Here is a 19,822-nt window from a genome sequence, read left to right on the forward strand (position 1 = left end):
AGGAGTATATAGAGGGACTATACAAGGCCGATGTAATTGAGGGCAATGTTATAGAAAGGGAAGAGGATGTAGATGATGATGAAATGGGAAGTATGATACTGCGTGAAGAATTTGATAGAGCACTGAAAGACCCAAGTCGAAACAAGGGCCCAGGAGTAGACAACATTCCTGTAGAACTACTGACAGCCTTGGGAGAGCCAGTCCTAACAAAACTCTACCATATGGTGAGCAAAATGTATGAGACAGGCGAAATGCCCTCAGACTTCAAGAAGAATATAATAATTCCAATCCCAAAGAATGCAAGCGTTGACAGATGTGAAAATTACCGAACTATCAGTTTACTAAGTCACAGTTGCAAAGTACTAACGCGAATTTTTTTACAGACGAATGGAAAAACTGATAGAAGCCGACCTCGGGGAAGATCAGTTTGGATTACGAAGAAATGTTGGAACACGTAGGCAATACTGACCCAACGACTTATCTTAGAAGAAAGATTAAAGAAAGGCAAACCTACGTTTCTAGCACTTGTGGACTTGGAGAAAGCTTTTGACAATAATGACTGGAATACTCTCTTTCAAATTCTGAAGGTGGCAGGGGTAAACTACAGTGGGCGAAAGGCTACTTACAATTTGTACAGAAACCAGATGGCAGTTATAAGAGTCGAGGGGCATGATAGGGAAGCAATGGTTGGGAAGGGAGTGAGACAAGGTTGTAGCCTCTCCCCGATGTTATTCAATCGGTATATTGAGCAAGCAGTAAAGGAAACAAACGAAAAATTCGGAGTAGGTATTAAAATTCATGGAGAAGAAATAAAAACTTTAAGGTTCGCCGGTGACATTGTAATTCTGTCAGAAACAGCAAAGGACTTGGAAGAGCACTTGAACGGAATGGACAGTGTCTTGAAGGGAGGATATAAGACGAACATCAAGAAAATCAAAACGAGGACAGTGGAATGTAGTCGTATTAAGTTGGGTGATGCTGAGGGACTTAGATTTGGAAATGAGACAAAGTAGTAAAGGAGTTTTGCTATTTGGGGAGCAAAATAACTTATGATGGTCGAAGTAGAGAGGATATAAAATGTAGACTGGCAATGGCAAAGAAAGCGTTCCTGAAGAAGAGAAATTTGTTAACATCGAGTATAGATTTAAGTGTCAGGAAGTTGTTTCTGAAAGTATTTGTATGGAGTGTAGCCATGTATGGAAGTGAAACATGGACGATAAATAGTTTGGTCAAGAAGAGAATAGAAGCTTTTGAAATGTGGTGCTACAGAAGAGTGCTGATGATTAAATGGGTAGATCACATAACTGATGAGGAGGTATTGAATAGGATTGGGGGGAAGAGGAGTTTGTTGCACAACTTGACAAGAAGAAGTGATCGGTTCGTAGGACATGTTCTGAGGCATCAAGGGATCACCAATTTAGTATTGGAGGGCAGAATGGAGGGTAAAAGCCGTAGAGGGAGACCAAGAGATGAATACACTAAACAGATTCAGAAGGATGTATGCTGCAGTACGTATTGGGAGATGAAGTAGCTTGCACAGGATAGAGTAGCATGGAGAGCTGCATCAAAGCAGTCTCAGGACTGAAGACCACAACAATAACAACAACATTAGCAGCTCAAGGCCGTAATTCAAAATTTTGCAAAAATATAAGCGCTACAGGGAACCACCTCCGGAAAATGTACATGGTGTTCAGAAATTTTCGTTGCCAACTTCTAGGACTTATAGACGGGAGTGAGCACACAATATTTTGAGCAGGAACCTATGTCCACAAACACACCTTTTCCGTACCACAGCCGTACTGCTGGGTGGGCATGCAGCAGGGTAGTCATGGCGTGTGGTGGTTACGTCAGAACGGCTGATGTCATTTGATGTCTATCCTACTTCTCTGACTTTGTTAGAGCCTCATTCACGTGTCTGTGAGTGTTAGAGGAACATGGTTGGGCACACGTCTGCAGAATACGCTGATATGATCCTCGTGAATGGCGAAGTTCACGGTAATGGAAGAGCTGCTCGTCGCCTTTATCGAGGTCGTTCTCCACAACTTCCGATTCTATCACTATAACTTTTCGCCACAATTACGCAACGGCTTCGAGACGGAGTAGCTCCACCATCAGCAGGTGCGGCTATGGTGCTCCAAGGAGACGCCACACACACGAACTAGAAGGAGCCGTACCGCTTCACGTTGAAGAGAACTAGTCGGCTAGTGCACATGCACTTCATTTGGTTATTATTGAGTGAAAATGTAAGACAAATGATGAAATTGGTCATGTGTGTTGTATTACGTGTAAAAGTCCTCACATTGGCAACATGTTTTCAGATATTTGTAGCGCGGAAACACTACGTTTCCAGACATGGGTTCCAGTTTCCGGACATGAGTTCCAGTTAAAAAATTTATTCTACTCACTACACTGTAGAAGTGCTATAAGTTTGTAACGGAAACTTCCGAGCACCCTGTATTAGTAAAATTTGCACTAGTGGTAAGAAATATAAATTTAATCCGTTTGAGCCTAGTTATTAAACGACAGTGAAGTGAGAGAGTTCATTCTTAGACTGGCCAGTTTTTTTTTTATTATTTATCTATTTGCTCTTTACACAACATACTAAATAGCGGTTCAGAATTATTCTTACATGTGAAAAAAGGTCAAAGTGGTACCTCACAATTCTTTTCACCACTTGCTCTTGTAACGCCCCCACACTTTACCTGTACGACTCGCGGCAGCAAGCCGGTCGGCAACTGGCCGCAGCCACAGTGTCTCCCAACATTCGCCTTCCCACGCCCGCGACCTCCAACAGGTGCAGCTCAGGGGCCGGCCTGCAACCCGCCACGCGCCGCCCCCGCCAGTTCCTGCTGGCCGGTCTGTCAGCTGCCGCCCACGCTGCAGCTCTGACGTCACGGGGTGAGCTCCGGCCGCGCGCGCCGCGCTGAATGTTTCACTGCGGACGCCTCCACCTGACAGCCACAGCGCCCCTCTCGCTCCACCGCGCCGGTAGTTCCTGGCAGAGCTCCAGAAATGTACTTCCACCCTCAAAGTCCTTGGACGACGTACGTGTAGCTTTTAACGCGGAACAATGGACGTCCTGAAGCCACCACCCCAATTCTGCAGTCGTCCCTTGCTTTAATCATCAATAAATGTCTGAGTGATAGTAAATTTTATTATTTATACGTAAAGAAAAGTATTATCACAATAACGTGCAAACCGTGAGCTACACCCTTAATTTATATAAATGATATTAGAGAATTTACTCATGTCATTTTTGTTGACCCTTCAGGGTAGCCGAGAGCAAAAAAAAAAAAAAAAACTCGGGTAGGCACGCTGGCCCCGGACGTAATCCGCCCGGCGGATTAACGACGAGGGCCGGTGTGCCGACCAGCCTGGGTGTTTTTAGGCGGTTTTCCACATCCCGCCAGGTGAATACCGGGTTGGTCCCCATGTTCCGCCTCAGTTACACGGCTCGCAGACATCTGACCACATTCGCACTATCCATGGATTACACTCGATGCAGACAGCTGGGGTACACTAATTCCATCCCAGGGGGTACAGGGTGGCGGCAGGAAGGGCATCCGGTCACCCCTTAAACATTAACATGCCACACAGCTCAAGCGATAGATAGATAGATAGATAGATAGATATACTCATATCATTTTTGTGGCCTATGCTTGTGGTCACTTTCAGAACTCAAATCAATAATGAAGTAATTCATTGAATTAAATTGAACCTTAAATTGCTGATGTACCTATGTATCAACACAATAAATTAAACAAAAGTGAGTAGTTGAGGAAGTATGAATAAGAACAGTGGCGTTTTTACCTTTACAAAATAAATCAGGTCTTATTAATCTTTTTGTACCTACAACTATGTGGCAGATCTTACACAAAAACGACAAACACAAATCAGAAAAGGAATGGTGTTTGATTTGTAAAGCGTGTATTGAGGTGGAAGTTTTACAAATGCCACTGGCTCTTAGTCCACCACAGAGCACAAGCCTCATCCACTATGGAAAGACCTCAAGCTCCCCACCAGGGAGGACCGGAAGACGAAGAAGGAAAAGAATCACAATCACTTTTGATCAAGCCTCAGTACAGAAGCTGAATCAGCAAAACTGAAACCGGCTGACATTTCACAAACCAATCAGATTATCCTCTACTCATTGAATCTCCCCTCTTGACTTTTCTGTTGGCCTGGAAGCTAATCCAGACACAACACTGGGGTTTCCACATTGGGGGAGCAAGCCTTCACTTTGCATATCCTGAAAGGAGTCAATCAGCGACTCCAAGTCCCTCATACTTGGAAAAAGAAGATTTTAGAGTAGCCAGGCGCCGTTCCCACTGTAAGCATGGTATTATTTTAACAAAAATATATCATTTACCGAGATATCTAATCTTTCCAGGATGTCCACTTATAATTTCTAAAACAAGGCTGTTAAGCTCCCCAGACAGTCGTGCCCGTGAAATATATGTTTTTGCCACTCACTAAAAGAACCTGGCAACTTCCTGGCATCAGGGGGGTTACAATGTGGCCTCCACTACACTCGTGCACCAGTCGCTGTGTATCAAACCATTTACTAACATGAGAAAGCATGGAATTTTATGACCTTCCCACTGTTTGCACAAAGGCTCAGTTTACAGCAGCATCTCTTAAATGGCTTACTCCATCCACTTTCCACCGACTGGTCACTTTCGTGACGGACTGCCGCCTGGCCCAGGTGAAATGTTTTGTGAACCGGCGCGCTCCTGTCTCACTCCAATTGAAAGGAGGAGAGTGCTATGGCCAGAAGTCCTTCTGCAGCTACAATCCACTGAACACTGCTTCCCAGAATCACTCACAAAGCCTGGTCGCTGCACTCAGCAATTATGGCCGCCAATCCACGTATCTCCCTGTTCTCTGTCGCCTCTACTACGGCCCCTCGGGTACAACTTCTCCACAGTTTATTCATGAAATTGTAAAAGGATTCTGCCCACAATTTCCTCATGTAAAAAAATCATGAACCACATACGCCACATGTTTTACTGGGGAACACTGAGATCATGACCTAAAATATGAACACCAATCTGACTAACAATGGTGTGGAAGTGAGAAAGTGGCATGCCACGTCTCAATTCCATGCATACCTTCAGGACAATTCAAAACGAAAGAACAGATTTTGCTTCCTACAGACCAACTGCAAAAGACAGAAACACATGGTGCATGTCACTAGATAGAGAAAAGTTCATAGTTTTGACACAGCTGCGCTGTCGCTTGTCTGTAAGAACCTGCCGACTACACAGCAAGAGAAATCATTTTGTGGGTGGGAATTTGCGCAAAGCCAGTCAATTGTTCAAGTGGAATGTGCGTACCGTCATCGCTTCAGCAAGAAGCCGCCTCCCTACAAGCAGATTTATGACTGGCATAAGAAATTCTTGGAAGGTGGTGGCATATGCAAAGGTCGGCCAAGCACGTCGCATGAAAATGTCTGAGATGCGTTGAAACAGAGCTCTCGGAAAATTCCGAAGACGGGCAGGACAGGAACTTCAACTTTCTCAGACAAAGCTGTAGCGTGTTCTGAAACGACGTATGAAGTCTTACAAGTTGCTGTTATTATAGGAACTGCGACCCAATCACCATAACAATAGGTACGAATTTTGCATTTCATTTGTCTAGGATATCGCAGAGGACACTTTTTCTGAACGACTCATATTTTCGGTCGAATGGACGCTTCATCTATTGGGTAAAGTAAACCGCCATAACATAAGAACCTGGTGGTCACAAATTCCTGGGATTGTCGTTGAATATTAAAGAGACTGACCGAAAATAACCTGTTTTGTGCCGTTTCTGTTCACAAAGTTTACGGACCTTTCTCTTTTGCGGAGGAAACTGTGCCGAGAATGCCATATGTGGACACTCTGCAAAATTGGCTGTTTGCTCAACTTCACGAAAATTGCAATGATTTATTTTTATTCATGATGGCACTAAGCCTCGCTTCCAACTTGAGATGCGGCGTTATCTTAACAACACCTTTCCACAACGTTGGACTGGAAACGCTGGTCTACAAATGCTTTTTCATCTTTTTGGCCTTCCAGGTCACCAGGTCTTACAAACTGCGATATTTTTCTGTGTGGGGAGCGGGGGGTGGGGGGTGCATGAAAACAATAATTTTGCCTCACCTATGGCGGCTTCTCCGCAAGACCTAGGAAATCGAGTTTGTTGAAGCTGTCGATCCAGTAAACAGGGACCTGTTGATTTGTGCCTAGAATGAAATGGACTACCATTTCGATGTCTCATGAGCAACGATTGGGGCCCATGTTGAACGTATTGTATAGTGTCTGCGCGAACATAAAGCTTAGAACCTTCCTCTGTCCAGTGACATGCGCTAAGTGTTTCTGTCTTTCATAGTTTGTCTGTAATGAACAGCTGAAATCTGCTCGTTCTTTTTTGAATCAATGGTACTGGTACTGGTTTTAGATTTATGGACTATTTACAGGCTGTTCTTTGTAATGTTCACTGGAATACACTCTTTGAGATTCTTAAGTTTTAAGCGATAAAATACTTATGGGTTCTTTATCCCGAAATATCACGAATGTCTACCACGTTTAATCTTAAATGATACGAATATCAACTTCTCTCCCTCGGCAAAGAGTGTAGGATTAATAACCGATAAAAGCTAATCTGGGCTTCACACACAATTGTAACGTGCTAGAAGGCAACATCATATCTACATTCCATACCAAGAAAATATGAAGACGCTCTTCGCTTTCGGACTTAAAAAGAACTTCCTGCTGTTGATTATCTCGATGTTATCCTGCAATGTCTTTCTCAGGAAAGCCACAACGCCTGGAACTGGTGATGAATACCTGCGTTCGATATATCTGCTACATTGGAGTCTTTTATCACATTCCACAGTATTACGCACGGCTGTCCTCCCTAGATGAAGAGAAGTACAAAAATTACCAGCACTCTGTCTCCTCTACTGTATTATTAACACACATTCTCTTTCATATCTCTTCTTGACTCTAATGCTCTTGTCAGAACAACACTGCGGATACACTCGTTCCCATCAGAGTAAAATCCCTCTGTTCCGCTCCATCACTAAGCCGCTTTTTCGATGTCCTTTTCTGTAACAGGAACCCGACATTTGAGTGGCCTCCTTCATTATATTACAAAACTGAATAACATCTCCAGCTTCAAAAGACAGTTACGAGTAATTGCATATCTACTGGTGCCACAGTAATGTCTAACATTGTCCCTGTAAGCAGTCGTTAGTCCATTACACTGTTGTTTACCAGCAGATCGTCCTGATTTCCCAATGCTTTTACCTGATACAGCCTCAATAGATATCTATCCCTCAGAATGCGCTCTGTCGGGTAACTTTTGTACACCCATAAGTACATTTTCTATGTGCCGCTATTACTTTTATTATTATTACTACTATTATTACTGTTATTCTTAGAGCGGCTCTATCGATTTCCACCAAGATTAAGATCTAGAGGACTGAAATACAACCCGCCTTCCTACACGGAGCAGAGACTGGACTATGACACAAAAGACAGAAAGGACACTCCTGACATCTGGGAATGCTGTTCTGGGACAGATTTTTTTGTGTAACATTGAAGAATGGAGACGCCTGAAAACGAACAAAAAATTGTGAATTGCCAGAGTTGCACAAATTGCTGGAGATTGCGGCTCTGATGAGAGTACTGAAGTGGAGTGGGCACGTAATGCGCCGAGACGGCTAGGTCACCAGGAGGCAGGTGATGGAAGAAGTTCATCAGGTGCAACAGACCGTGGGGAAGACCACGAGTGAGCTGGACTAACGGGGTCAGAGACGATATGAGTAGGTTGAGACTAGCTGGAGAAGAATACCTGGACGGTGGAAGAGGCTGACTGGCGGGGCCAAAATTTGACAGCCGTTTTGTGTGACCAACCCAGTAAGCAAGTAAGTAAATGATTAAGTCTGTAAGTGTTATATCGGCAGCAGGGGAAACAGTAGTAATTACTTGGAAAGAAAGGTCTTTAAGCGTGAAATCCCAGTCCGAAATACGAGAGAGCTTCTTCTAGGGCCTAATCTGACCAGGTTAAATACATAAATGAAATAAAATACAGGTTATTAACTATTTACACATCAGACTGCAGTTATAAGGATCGAAGGACATGGAAAGGAAGCGGTAACTAAGAGAGGAATGAGACAAGGGTAACATTGAGCATGCTGTGAATTGAACGAGGAAAAATTTGGATAGGGATTAGGAGTTCACGAAGGAGAAACAAATGAGCATGCTGTGAAGTGACCGCGGAAAAATTTGGATAGGGATCTGGAGTTCACGAAAGAGAAAAACTTTAAGGTATGCTGACGTCTTTGAAATTCTGACAGAGGCGGCAAAGGAGTCAGAGTATTAGTTGAACGGAATCAATATTGTCTAGGGAAGAGGCTATAGGATAAACAACTAAGGTGAAGCAACGGATATGGAATATAGTCCCATTATGGAACTAGAATACGAAATGAGACACTAAAAGTAATAGATAAGTTTTGTTACTTTGGCAGCAAAATAAATGACGTTAGTCGAAACAGAGACTATGCAAAGTGAAAATTGGCAATAAAAGGCAAACGTTTCTGAAAAAGAAGTTATAAAGCGACAGAGTCAACGATGTGCATAAACGAAAGTGCTTTTATTATTCCTCTTCACCTCCAAGTAACCGATTATACGCTTTTTTAAGGTAATTTTAAGAAACGCGATAGAACGAGTTCATCTGATAAGAGTTAATGGCGGATAACAGACTGTAAGATTTACTACTGAAATTGTTAATAGTTACAGCATAGTCCAGTTACGGGAAGTTTTAGCACTGCCCCATATGACACAATGCGACTTTAACTGCTTCCCACTGAAACAGTGAGATCATAAAATACGCAGAGCGAATAGACCGAATCCATTACTTCCGAACGTGCACGTCTCACGCGAGTGCGGTCGACCAACAGTAATGACTGAATCCCACTTTCAACTCGCAACTTCTGCTGGTAATAACACGAAAGCATAGCGTGAATACTTAAACCTCAGTATAACATTCAGACACGCACGCGAGCGCAGCCGATCAATGCCGACTCACTACTACTGCGCTACGCTGAACACGCGCACGACTCTACAATCACAACGGAAATTGCACTGTCAGCGGGCAAAGATTACTCTTTATACTGGATATCTATCATCCACCAGTAGCTGCAACAGAATAAAAATCACCCTGTAGCAGCGCTAAACGATAAGCTTACGAAAAATGTCAGGAATGTAATACATATTCCGACATCATCACAACTCTTCTCGGAAGGCTTAGCAGTGTTCGGAAGTGAAACAGGACGATAGGCTGGCCAGGCAACATGAGACGCAAGGTTTTGGAGTGTGGTGCTACACTGTCGGGAAAAATGTTCAGTACACCTGGAAAGACGACGTTGATTTTGATCCGATGACGGCATATGCCACCTGTGGAGTAGTAGATGTACTGATAATGGTTTCAACGTTGTCCTTCCAAAGACGGTGTAGCGACATAGCTACCAGACCGACATCTGTGTGTACCCTTTAATAGGGAATGCTCCAAGCCGGAACGCTCAGTGTGGTGCAAATGTGAGAAGCAAGCAAGCAATCATGCCACGGGACCCACTGCTGCTTCCTACAGCCAACTGAGCGAGTTTGAAATGGTTCAAATTGTGGCCGCCCACTGGCGGGATGGTCCTTTAGTAGAATTTCCACACAAGAGAGACTTTCCGGGTCAGTTGCGCAGCGATGGTGGTTGGTTGGTTTGGGGGATTAAAGGGACCAGACTGCCATGGTCATCGGTCCCAGCGATGGTGGTATCAGTGGCAATGTGAACGTTCTCACACCCGTAGACGAGGTGGACATCCATGCAGCATAGAGGTCCGCCAGCATCCTAGTATTGTAAGGGCTGCAGTGCCAGATCGTACAGCTGCCACACCACAGGTAAGAGGGCATATGAGCCAAGACATGTAAACACAGATTGTTGCGAACCAGTTATTAGCAGTGGGACAATGGGCACGCACGCCACAGTGTCAACGTGCACTGATCGACTGGTGCGGTCAGAGGATGCAAGATCCCCTCGCTTCAAAACTGATACTTTTATTACTCAGCTTAGCCGCGACTCCGCAGATGGTGGTATACGTGACGTCCAGTATGGCTGGTCACCATTGCCACCTGGAATTCGCGAGTGTAAGTCGGACCTTCGTGTCGTCGGATTTCCTCCTACCTGTGCGCGGTGCAGCTCTCGTAAATATCGTCCCGTGCAGATTCTTCATTGGCGCAATGGATGTCTCTGCCGGTGGAAGCTAATTATCTGAAATTGCTGTCGATCAACTTTGGGGTATCTATTTACTCGAAATTAACATTCAGAATGCCGTAATATCACTTTTATTCCTATTAGATCAATAATGAAACACTCGTGTCACAAACTACTCGTAACCGAGAGCATGGCTACCATCGAACGAGACAGGAAGAGCTCTTAACGCCGACTGCCGACTTTGGCGCGCAGTCCGTATCTCTTACTAGTTTCATCACAGTTGGTAGATTTCCGACCACGTTCGTACTTACTAAGATATGTATTTGTTAATGAACGGGTGTGAATTTTAACGAGGCAAAATTATGATAAATAGTTTTAAACATCCGGAGGCTTCTCCTAGTATTCATGTTGTCATAAATGACTTTAATTATTAAATATAAATAAACTAAATCGGTGACTTTAGCGCCAAGATGGCGGTACTTCCTGTCATGTATATTTCCCAGGCTGACGCTTGTTGCTACGGTCCAGCGCCTAGCCCCACCCCCACTACGCGCGACATATGGTCGCTTCGTCACCTAGCCAGCCAGCGTGGGAAATGCTCTCCGATTCACGGCCGGCTACGGACTACAGCACTTCCTAACTATCGTGAATACATCAATAAGAGACAATAACTTATTAAAACCGGTAAAAATGTCTTCCTCACGTAAGAGGCACCTTACAACGATCACTTGTATGGTGCAATGGCGCGCCAAAATTGTCGTTTGTGCGTTCGACGCAGACCTGGTGAGTGCTGTACTTTCGTCAAAGGTTCACTGGCCCCACCCCAGGGCTTATGGTCCGGGGTGCGATAAGCTACAATTCTCTTCATTATTGATGTTTCTGGAGAGGACGCTAACCAGCACTCGGTATGTGCAAAATGTCGTCAGATCGTTTCTTTTGCCGTTCTTGCAACACAAAGGTGATGCGTTGTTCTGCCAGGACGACGTGCGCACACACACTGCCTGTGAAGCTCAACACGCTGTGCGAGATGTGCACCAACTTCCCTGGCCTGCACAATCCCTGGACTTGTCTCCAGACGAGCACGTGTGGGATATGATTGACAACTGACCCGTGTGACTCGTTACCGAACAATTCTTACAGAGGTACGTGAATTCGAAGAGAACACGTGACATAACGTATCCCATTGTAACGTCGCGAGTCAATACGCAATAGCATTTATTGCACTACTTTGCAGTACGGCTCGTACCTATGGAGCCGTTGGCGGTGATAGAAACAGCCGCTTGTATCTTAGCGTGACTCATTCGCACCTGCCGCTAGCATAGCAGTGGGAAGCGGTACCTGTGTCAATTCGAGCGACAGGATATTCAAGCCCCTCAGAATCTAAATAAGCTAAATTAAATATTATTCAATTTAGTTAAAAATCAATATACTGCCCTTTGTTATTAAAAAGAAGATAGTGTAAAAATCTCAGCTTTCTAGCTGGCATACTTTCAGAGTTAGAGAAAATTACCTAAAACACCCCACACCGACACTTGTAAGATTAAAGTCAATTAGGATTCACAACAGTTTGTCTTTTATTATCATCTGGAATTATTATTGAAGTTCACAAGATGTTAGGTCAATTTGTTTGAATTTTCATAATTAAAAACGCTAACTATTTTTCAATTTCGTAATATAAAATTCAGAAAAGATCAGTATATATTTAATGTGTTGTCGTGTGAGTAAATGAGAATGAGTGAGAGTGTGTCTGTAGGATATACGAAAAAATGTAATATTATCTCAGGTTAAACATTACGTAACTGTATCATGGCAAAAAGGTTGAGCAAGCAAGTTGCAATGAAAAATGTAATTTCTCCACCTTGCTAGTGACATATGTCTAAGGGTACTTGCTTTTGTAAGAAGGTAGCCAGAATATCCCTTTACAGGGTAACAGTTTTCTAATGTTATTTCAAGGTTAGCTTTCTTTTCGTTCGGTTTTGTTAAACATTTTATTAATATTTACATGACGAAGTGACGTAAATGCATCTGTGAATATTTATTGGCGTAGGACAGTTTTGGCGCGAGACAGAACTCGAAGGATTGTTTTGATTGGCTGGTCATTTAGAACAACAAATCAGCGTTAAGCATTTCCCGCGCATTGCAAGTAGTTACAGGCCCTGGAAGGAATGGCAGTGAGTCAGTCGTTGACTAGCTATCGGACGTGTAGGTCATGTTGGACGTGTCCGTCTACATTATGAGTAAAGTGAAGAAGTTACTGGTTTCTCGAGTCCGGATTGTATTGCCGCGAAAGCAGTTGCATTTACGGACAGATAGTGAAAATATGAGCTTTGTGAAGTGATCTGTTGGAAAGATAAACGCGTGTGAATTTTCAGCCTTTGTGGAATTCCGCGTGGCATGTTTCATACCCGTTTATGGAATAGTTGGCGAGCTGTTTCTGTTAATAGAAATCCACTGAAAAAGAACCAAAAGTGAAACTCATATATTGTAGCAGAGTATTGACTGTAGATCGCCTAACAATTAGGGTTGGACTAAGTACATTTCTGGCTGCCTAGCGTGTGTACTGGGTTGCATGAACTGTGAGCTGAGGACATTGACGTTATTGGTTAATTAAATTCGGGCTCATGGCAAGTGTTTATTTTGAACCTAAAGAAATAAAAGAACTCAGTGCAGAATATTGTCATTTTTCTAAAGAGATGAAGAAATCGCCCTCCACCCGAAAATTGTGTTATAAGATATTACAGGATAGCTTGCTGCCAGAGCTTACGTGGACTTTGCAAACCTAAGTACTGACGGTGTTTTTCTTCAAAGCTGCTTTTAACATCGTCTGAACAGTATCTACGTATGCAGAGAAACGGGCTGGTGACCTGACGCCGTACTGAGGTAGGTAGAACTTTTGTAGTGAACAATACGATGTGAGACAGTGAACAAACAAAGACGACAATTTTGTAACCCACCCCGCCGCACCAGGACAGCATTCGCCATCTGTACGATCGACTGGATGTCATAGTCAGCACCTGCATTGCTGTCTGTGGACTCTACACCATGTAATAATATGGGTGTTTCAGCATGGGTCGATACCTGGTATCTCATAACCGCTTGTGTTGTAGATCTGTAATCAGTTCATGTACTCCATAAGCACAGCGAGTGAAATGGAAACATCTAAAAGGGTGTGCTAATTTGTTGCGGCAGTGTATAAGGAATACTGAAGGTTGTGTGTTTAGATTGAATGACTAATGTAGAGGAAGTTAATTAAATTAGGACTGAAAGGAAATCTGTGGCACAAATTGACTAAAAGAAGCTACAGGTTTGTGGAAATATCCTGAAGCAACAAGTAACAGTTAATTCGTGTATGAAAAGACGTACAGGTTGAGGGAGTCCAAGGATTCAGTACAGCAAGTAGGTTGAAGTGGATCTAGGTTTTAGTAACTACGCAGAGGTGAAAGGTCTTGCACAGGATAGACTAACGTGGTGGAGCTGCATCAAATAAGTCTCTCGACAGTGGGCAATACCAACACTAAAAACAAAACAGACACTACCCCATACATGATGCATTAGAAATATGGTTTTACAAACTTCAGGAACTAACTTTTCAAACGGATGCAAGTAAAGCATGTCCTTATAAATAAATTCTTCATTTTTCACCAATCATTCATTCTCGGCATGTGCTTTAAGGATTGTCACCAATGAGCCTAGTGACCCCGAAAGATATGGATTCGGTACTAATATCGGTCGTTATCGAATATTTTTACTTGTCATGGTTGTCACCCCCGCACCACAGCAAACGGTGTATTACCTCCACAGCAGTTTTATGCAAATAATGATGCAAATGATGAATTAAGTGTATACCACATTTGGTTGAAACCGCTGCAGAAGTGCGTGAGTTACGGTGCTATGTCACTCCATTTTCACCTCCACTGCCATCCCTGTGGAAGGTAAGTGGTTCTTAGCTGCTTAGAAACCTACGCGGGTGGGTGTATAAAAACTCACCGAAGTGTCGCCTCAGTCGGGTGAAAGGTAGAGAAATGCGAGTAAGACGCACAGACAAATATTCATTATTGTATGATAGATATTGTCTTGTTTACAGTATAAGTAATTTGATCCCTATTTTCTTAAGACAGTGTCTCATGTTTAGTACTAAATATTCTTGTCATCTATCTGAGTATATGGACATGTGGACTTAAAAATTACTTAACGTGCGAAACTGACCTTTGACGTAGAATTAGAGTAAATAAACAGCCTTGACAGGGAACACTTGCAGCTTCTAATGGAATTAAGAGGGCCTAGTAGCCTGGGCGTGATGAATTTAAATTTTAAATAGCAAAAGTTACGTAGAAAATGAAACCTGGTAGTCAAGGGAAGGCAGGATTCGGTTACGATTGTGGATGGGACCGTAATCAGTTACTATTGGTTGCATTTACAGATACACACTATTTATTTTAAACCAGTAATTCCAGACTCAACAATAAATAAAAATACCACACGTTATTAATGAAGGAATACATAACTGTGTGAATAATATTGTTTTCAGTGAGTTACAACTTAGCAAATCACCATTAAAGCGAGCCACTGTGATCTGGGCAGAAGGCTTTACACACCAGGAACGGCAGTAAATAAGGTTTTAAAGGTTTACTGCGTAAATACAAATACCAAATTAGAATTTTAAGGCAAGTGACAACAGCCAAAGCTGAAGGCCTTACACGCCTAGAATGGCAATAAATTAAGAATTGTTTAAGATCTCGCTGCAATTTTCTACTTACAGGTATTGAAATATTAGAGGTAAGTCGTCACAAACACAACAGAAGGCATCAGACGCCAGGAATGGCAGTAAATAAGATTTTAAGGCTTACTGCTAAAATACAGATACAAAACTAGAATTTTAACCAAATGACCACAATCACGGCTGAAGGCCTTACACGCCAGGAACGGCATAAAATATAAAAAATTTAGAAATCTGCTGTAAAACAGCAAATACAATAGCAATGTTAATTAGAAAACAAGCAACTGATCACCTAAAGGGTGAAATAAGATGATGGTAAACTTTGTAACACAACCGTTAACATCCACTGAACTCTACACTGCTAGATTTATTCCAGAAGAAGAGCAGAACTTTTAACTAGATATACCGCGTGATCAAAAAGTCAGTATAAATTTGAAAACTGAATAAATCACGGAATAATGTAGATAGAGAGGTACAAATTGACACACATGCTTGGAATGACATGGGGTTTTATTAGAACCAAAAAAATACAAAAGTTCAAAAAATGTCCGACAGATGGCGCTTCATCTGATCAGAATAGCAATAATTAGCATAACAAAGTAAGACAAAGCAAAGACGATGTTCTTTACAGGAAATGTTCAATGTGTCCACCATAATTCCTCAACAATAGCTGTAGTCTAGGAATTATGTTGTGAACAGCACTATAAAGCATGTCCGGAGTTATGGTGAGGCGTTGGCGTCGGATGTTGTCTTTCAGATCCCTAGAGATGTCGGTCGATCACGATACACTTGCGACTTCAGGTAACCCCAAAGCCAATAATCGCACGGACTGAGGTCTGGGGACCTGGGAGGCCAAGCATGACGAAAGTGGCGACTGAGCACACGATCATCACCAAACGACGCGCGCAAGAGATCTTTCACGCATCTAGCAATACTTTTTTTTGGTTCTAATAAAACCCCACGTCATTCCAAGCATGTGTGTCAATTTTTGCCTCTCTATCTCCATTATTCTGTGGTTTATTAAGTTTTCAAATTTATACTGACTTTTTGATCACCCGGTATATAACCTTTAATGTTGTCATCACAAGGTATTGTAATAAATAATACAATAATAAAACACAAGGACCAGTACATAAGTTCCTGAAGGGTACTGAGGTAGATTATACCCGCAGAAGGCGTGGGCTGAAGAAGCATTACACTGAACTACTGGCCAGCAGACCTGCTTTTAGAACACAGATGTCTTACACGAACCAAAAGGGGCTACAGACGGTGCTCCAGGAATGGGCCTCTGAGAAGGTCCAGCTACAAACACTTTCGCGAACGATGAGATAGGCAGCCAAGAGGTACATTCACTTCACAAGATGGTAACTCAGACAAGTGGCAGTTCAATGAGTGACTAATGATAATCTTGCTGAAGCTACCTGACGTCCATTAAACCAAATGAAACGATGGAAACAATACGCCAAAGCCGGAACCAGCGGTCTGCACTACGTCCTCAGAATACTGTGTTAGAGTGCCCGGAACGAGAAAGGAATCACTGCCATCAGAATAGAAGAATCACCAACCATCCTACAATCAAGAAAGCTGTCAAAACTACAAGCCTTACCAGACAGCTGCGGCAAGGCGAGGAAACGTACACTGCTGTGACACACTAACACCTAGGGCAGGTAACTGAGGCGTTAGCGGCCACAAGGCAAGAAAAAATTGCCGCTGGTTGAACTTAAAAAATTGTCACAAGTTGTACGCAGAGAATGGTAATACGAAGTCTAGGAAAGCTAATCAGATCCGCCTTCCCCAAGCACTCCACTCGCTGCTCTTCTCCTCTGTGACACTACGAGCAGCAACACGAAACAAGTCACTGGAGAATCGCGAGATATCACAATGGTGGAGGATTCTCTACTTGGATTGAAATGCATTCATCTTAAAGCTTGCTGGATCCGGTTTAGGACGATGTCGTACACCCTCGTGACCACAACCCTTCCATCTGGCAGTCCATGCGTGCCGCCGGCAGTCCCGGGGTGTTTACACACTGCGCGGATCTGGCTGCTCCTGAGTCCACAACCGAACTGCGACACTCACTCGACCTGGTAAAACCACGACGTCGCCACAAAGATAGGGCAGCGGTTACTACATATCGATAACCATCGCTGCTGCCACTAGCGGACAGGCAACGCTTGCGAAACCGAGTGACGCTAGACAACACGAGAAGAAGACAAACAACTGCAACCATGGCAACTAAAGGATACCGTCTGGCCTCCAACAGAGGGCGGAAACCTACAAACAGCACCAACGCGAGCCGCAGCACGGCTCAGAAAATCAGTACAAACTAATTTCCTGCCAAATGGTAAACAACTATAAAAAAAAGTTTCATTTGATAAATACCGTAATAGGAAGTCCAACCCAACTATGTTTTGAAACCTCTTTTGTTTTCATTTGACATTAGGGCTACAGGATTCTACGCAATCAGCGTTGTACTTGCACTCATTTCCAGTGTTAGGTATTTCGAGTAAAATCGTAAGACTCCTTCTGACTGTTTCCTGCTGTCAGCGACCAGTTTGCCGTAGTGAACGTAGAGCTTCTGGTCTATGTAAAACGGTTTGAGTTTAAGAAAATCGCACCTCGAAGATCACTGTTGTCTACTTGTAACACGCCCGGGAGTACGAATGGGGGGTTCCTAAAACTGACTGTTCTTTTAGTGACCGTTTCTTTTCTTGACCGTGCGCCCTGTCCACACCACGTACCTGGTACTCCCGCGGCGGTCGTGCTGTTCTGCTCCACACTGCTCCTGGCTTGCCTAAAATTATCAATCGAAATATGCAAGCGGGTTTAGGGGAGCCACTCAACGTTAGAACACAACACTGTCCTATGTCTAGTATGAACATCTATATCCTGAGACGATATGGAAACCACAGGTTGCACTGATTACACTCTACATCGTGTTGACCCCAATTAACAATCTTGATGATTAACAGTCCAAAATATAATTCAGACGAGCGTACGCGTAACCGACACGACGCGGGTGATTGTTGATGATGCGGAAGCCGAATGATCGAACGAAAGTTCTTACGCTCGTCACACATACAGATACCTGGTAATAGTCCTCCTTGTCACTAGCAATGATATAACACTGTCCGTAAAGTTAATTTTTCATTTCTCAGTTTTCACTTGTACCAGCGTGCTCGTTGCCGTCGCGGCGCGGCTGATTGTTGATAATGCGGAAACGCGATGATCGAACGCACGTCCTCACGCTCGCTACAAGACACTGGCACTTGACTGCACTCTTTTATGGTAACTAAATTCTACTGATTCACATCAGTTCATTCTGGGAGACCGAACACGGCGCGGAAGATTGATACTGTGCGACACGCAACGAGAGTATACACAAATACGTTTTCGGCGGCACTGCTAATTTTTAATTACATCTTGACTCATTTTCCTCTGAATTACTTCCATATTTAATCAGTTTACTGTAATAGCACTTGTAGCGACACTTCAACCTGAATACTAACAATGCTTCTACATGCAGAGCTACACACCACACAAAATAACAATTTCGTGTCCCGTACTCGACTCACTACAGACGCGGCTGCCCGCAAAGATACTCCACAACTAAGCCAGCGATATGTCAATACGGTTGGGTGGTTGGTTTGGGGAAGGAGAACAGACAGCGTCGTCATCGGTCTCATCGGACTAGGGAAGGATTGGGAAGGAAGTCGGCCGTGCCCTTTCAGAGGAACCATCCCGGCATTTGCCTGGAGTGATTTAGGGAAATCACGGAAAACCTAAATCAGGATGGCCGGACGCGGGATTGAACCGTCGTCCTCCCAAATGCGAGTCCAGTGTCTAACCACTGCGCCACCCCGCTCGGTATATGTCAATACGCTTACGTACTCTTGAGTATGCTGTCCGCCGCGGCAGCTGAATGGTATGCGTGACTGACTGCCATCCTAAGGGGCCCGGGTTCGATTCCCGGCTGGATCGGGGATTTTCTCCGCTCAGGGACTGCGTGTTGTGTTGACTTCATCATCATTTCATCCCCATCCGGCTCGAAGGTCGCCCAAGGTGGTGTCGAATGTAATAAGACCTGCGCCAAGGCGACCGGTCCTGTCCCGTAAGGGACCTCCCGGCCAATGACGCCAAACGCTCATTTCCATTTCCATGAGTATGCTGACTGTAAACTGCTATTTGACTCTACTCGCAGCGTATGTGGAAGGGTAACACCATGAATCTGTGGAGTGGCAGCTCCACCAACCAACACCACACATACATGTGGACTTCACTGATGCCAAGGCAGATTATGCCCTCGTAGGCAAACATAGTTTGGCTCTACGTATGCATCCTGTAGTCATGTTTTTCTATTTAAAATTGGAGACTAGCTGCACTGTGAAGGCGTATGGGACGATGCTCACATAATGGGACTCTTCTCGCAGCCCATCCATCACAAAACTTTGATAGTTATATATGAAGCTGTGAGAGTACAGCTGAGATTTCGACTTAACCCTGTGGATATCAGAATGGTCCGCATCGGCTCGACTGGCTGATAATCAAACTGCTCCCCATGAGCTCATGTACATTTAATCAAAGGTATCCCACAACGGCTAACTAATAGGACAGAGGCGTACGTAGCAAACACATCGGTTCATCCCATGTAGGCTTTCACGGCCGGCGTCTTCATCAGTAAACACTTCCGGACTAAGTTGGCGTGGTCGATCTGTAGAACTTCTTCTCCCTGACGTTTCGTTCTCAACTACGGAGAACATCTTCCGAGGTGAGTCGACGACTGGCTGCTAGGAGCTGGGGCCGCCGCTTATATGGAGATCGTAGAGGGCGCCACCGCACGTCACGTGGCGTCGA

The sequence above is a fragment of the Schistocerca americana genome, chromosome 6 (genome assembly GCF_021461395.2).
Source record: "Schistocerca americana isolate TAMUIC-IGC-003095 chromosome 6, iqSchAmer2.1, whole genome shotgun sequence".
In the NCBI taxonomy this organism is placed as follows: domain Eukaryota; kingdom Metazoa; phylum Arthropoda; class Insecta; order Orthoptera; family Acrididae; genus Schistocerca; species Schistocerca americana.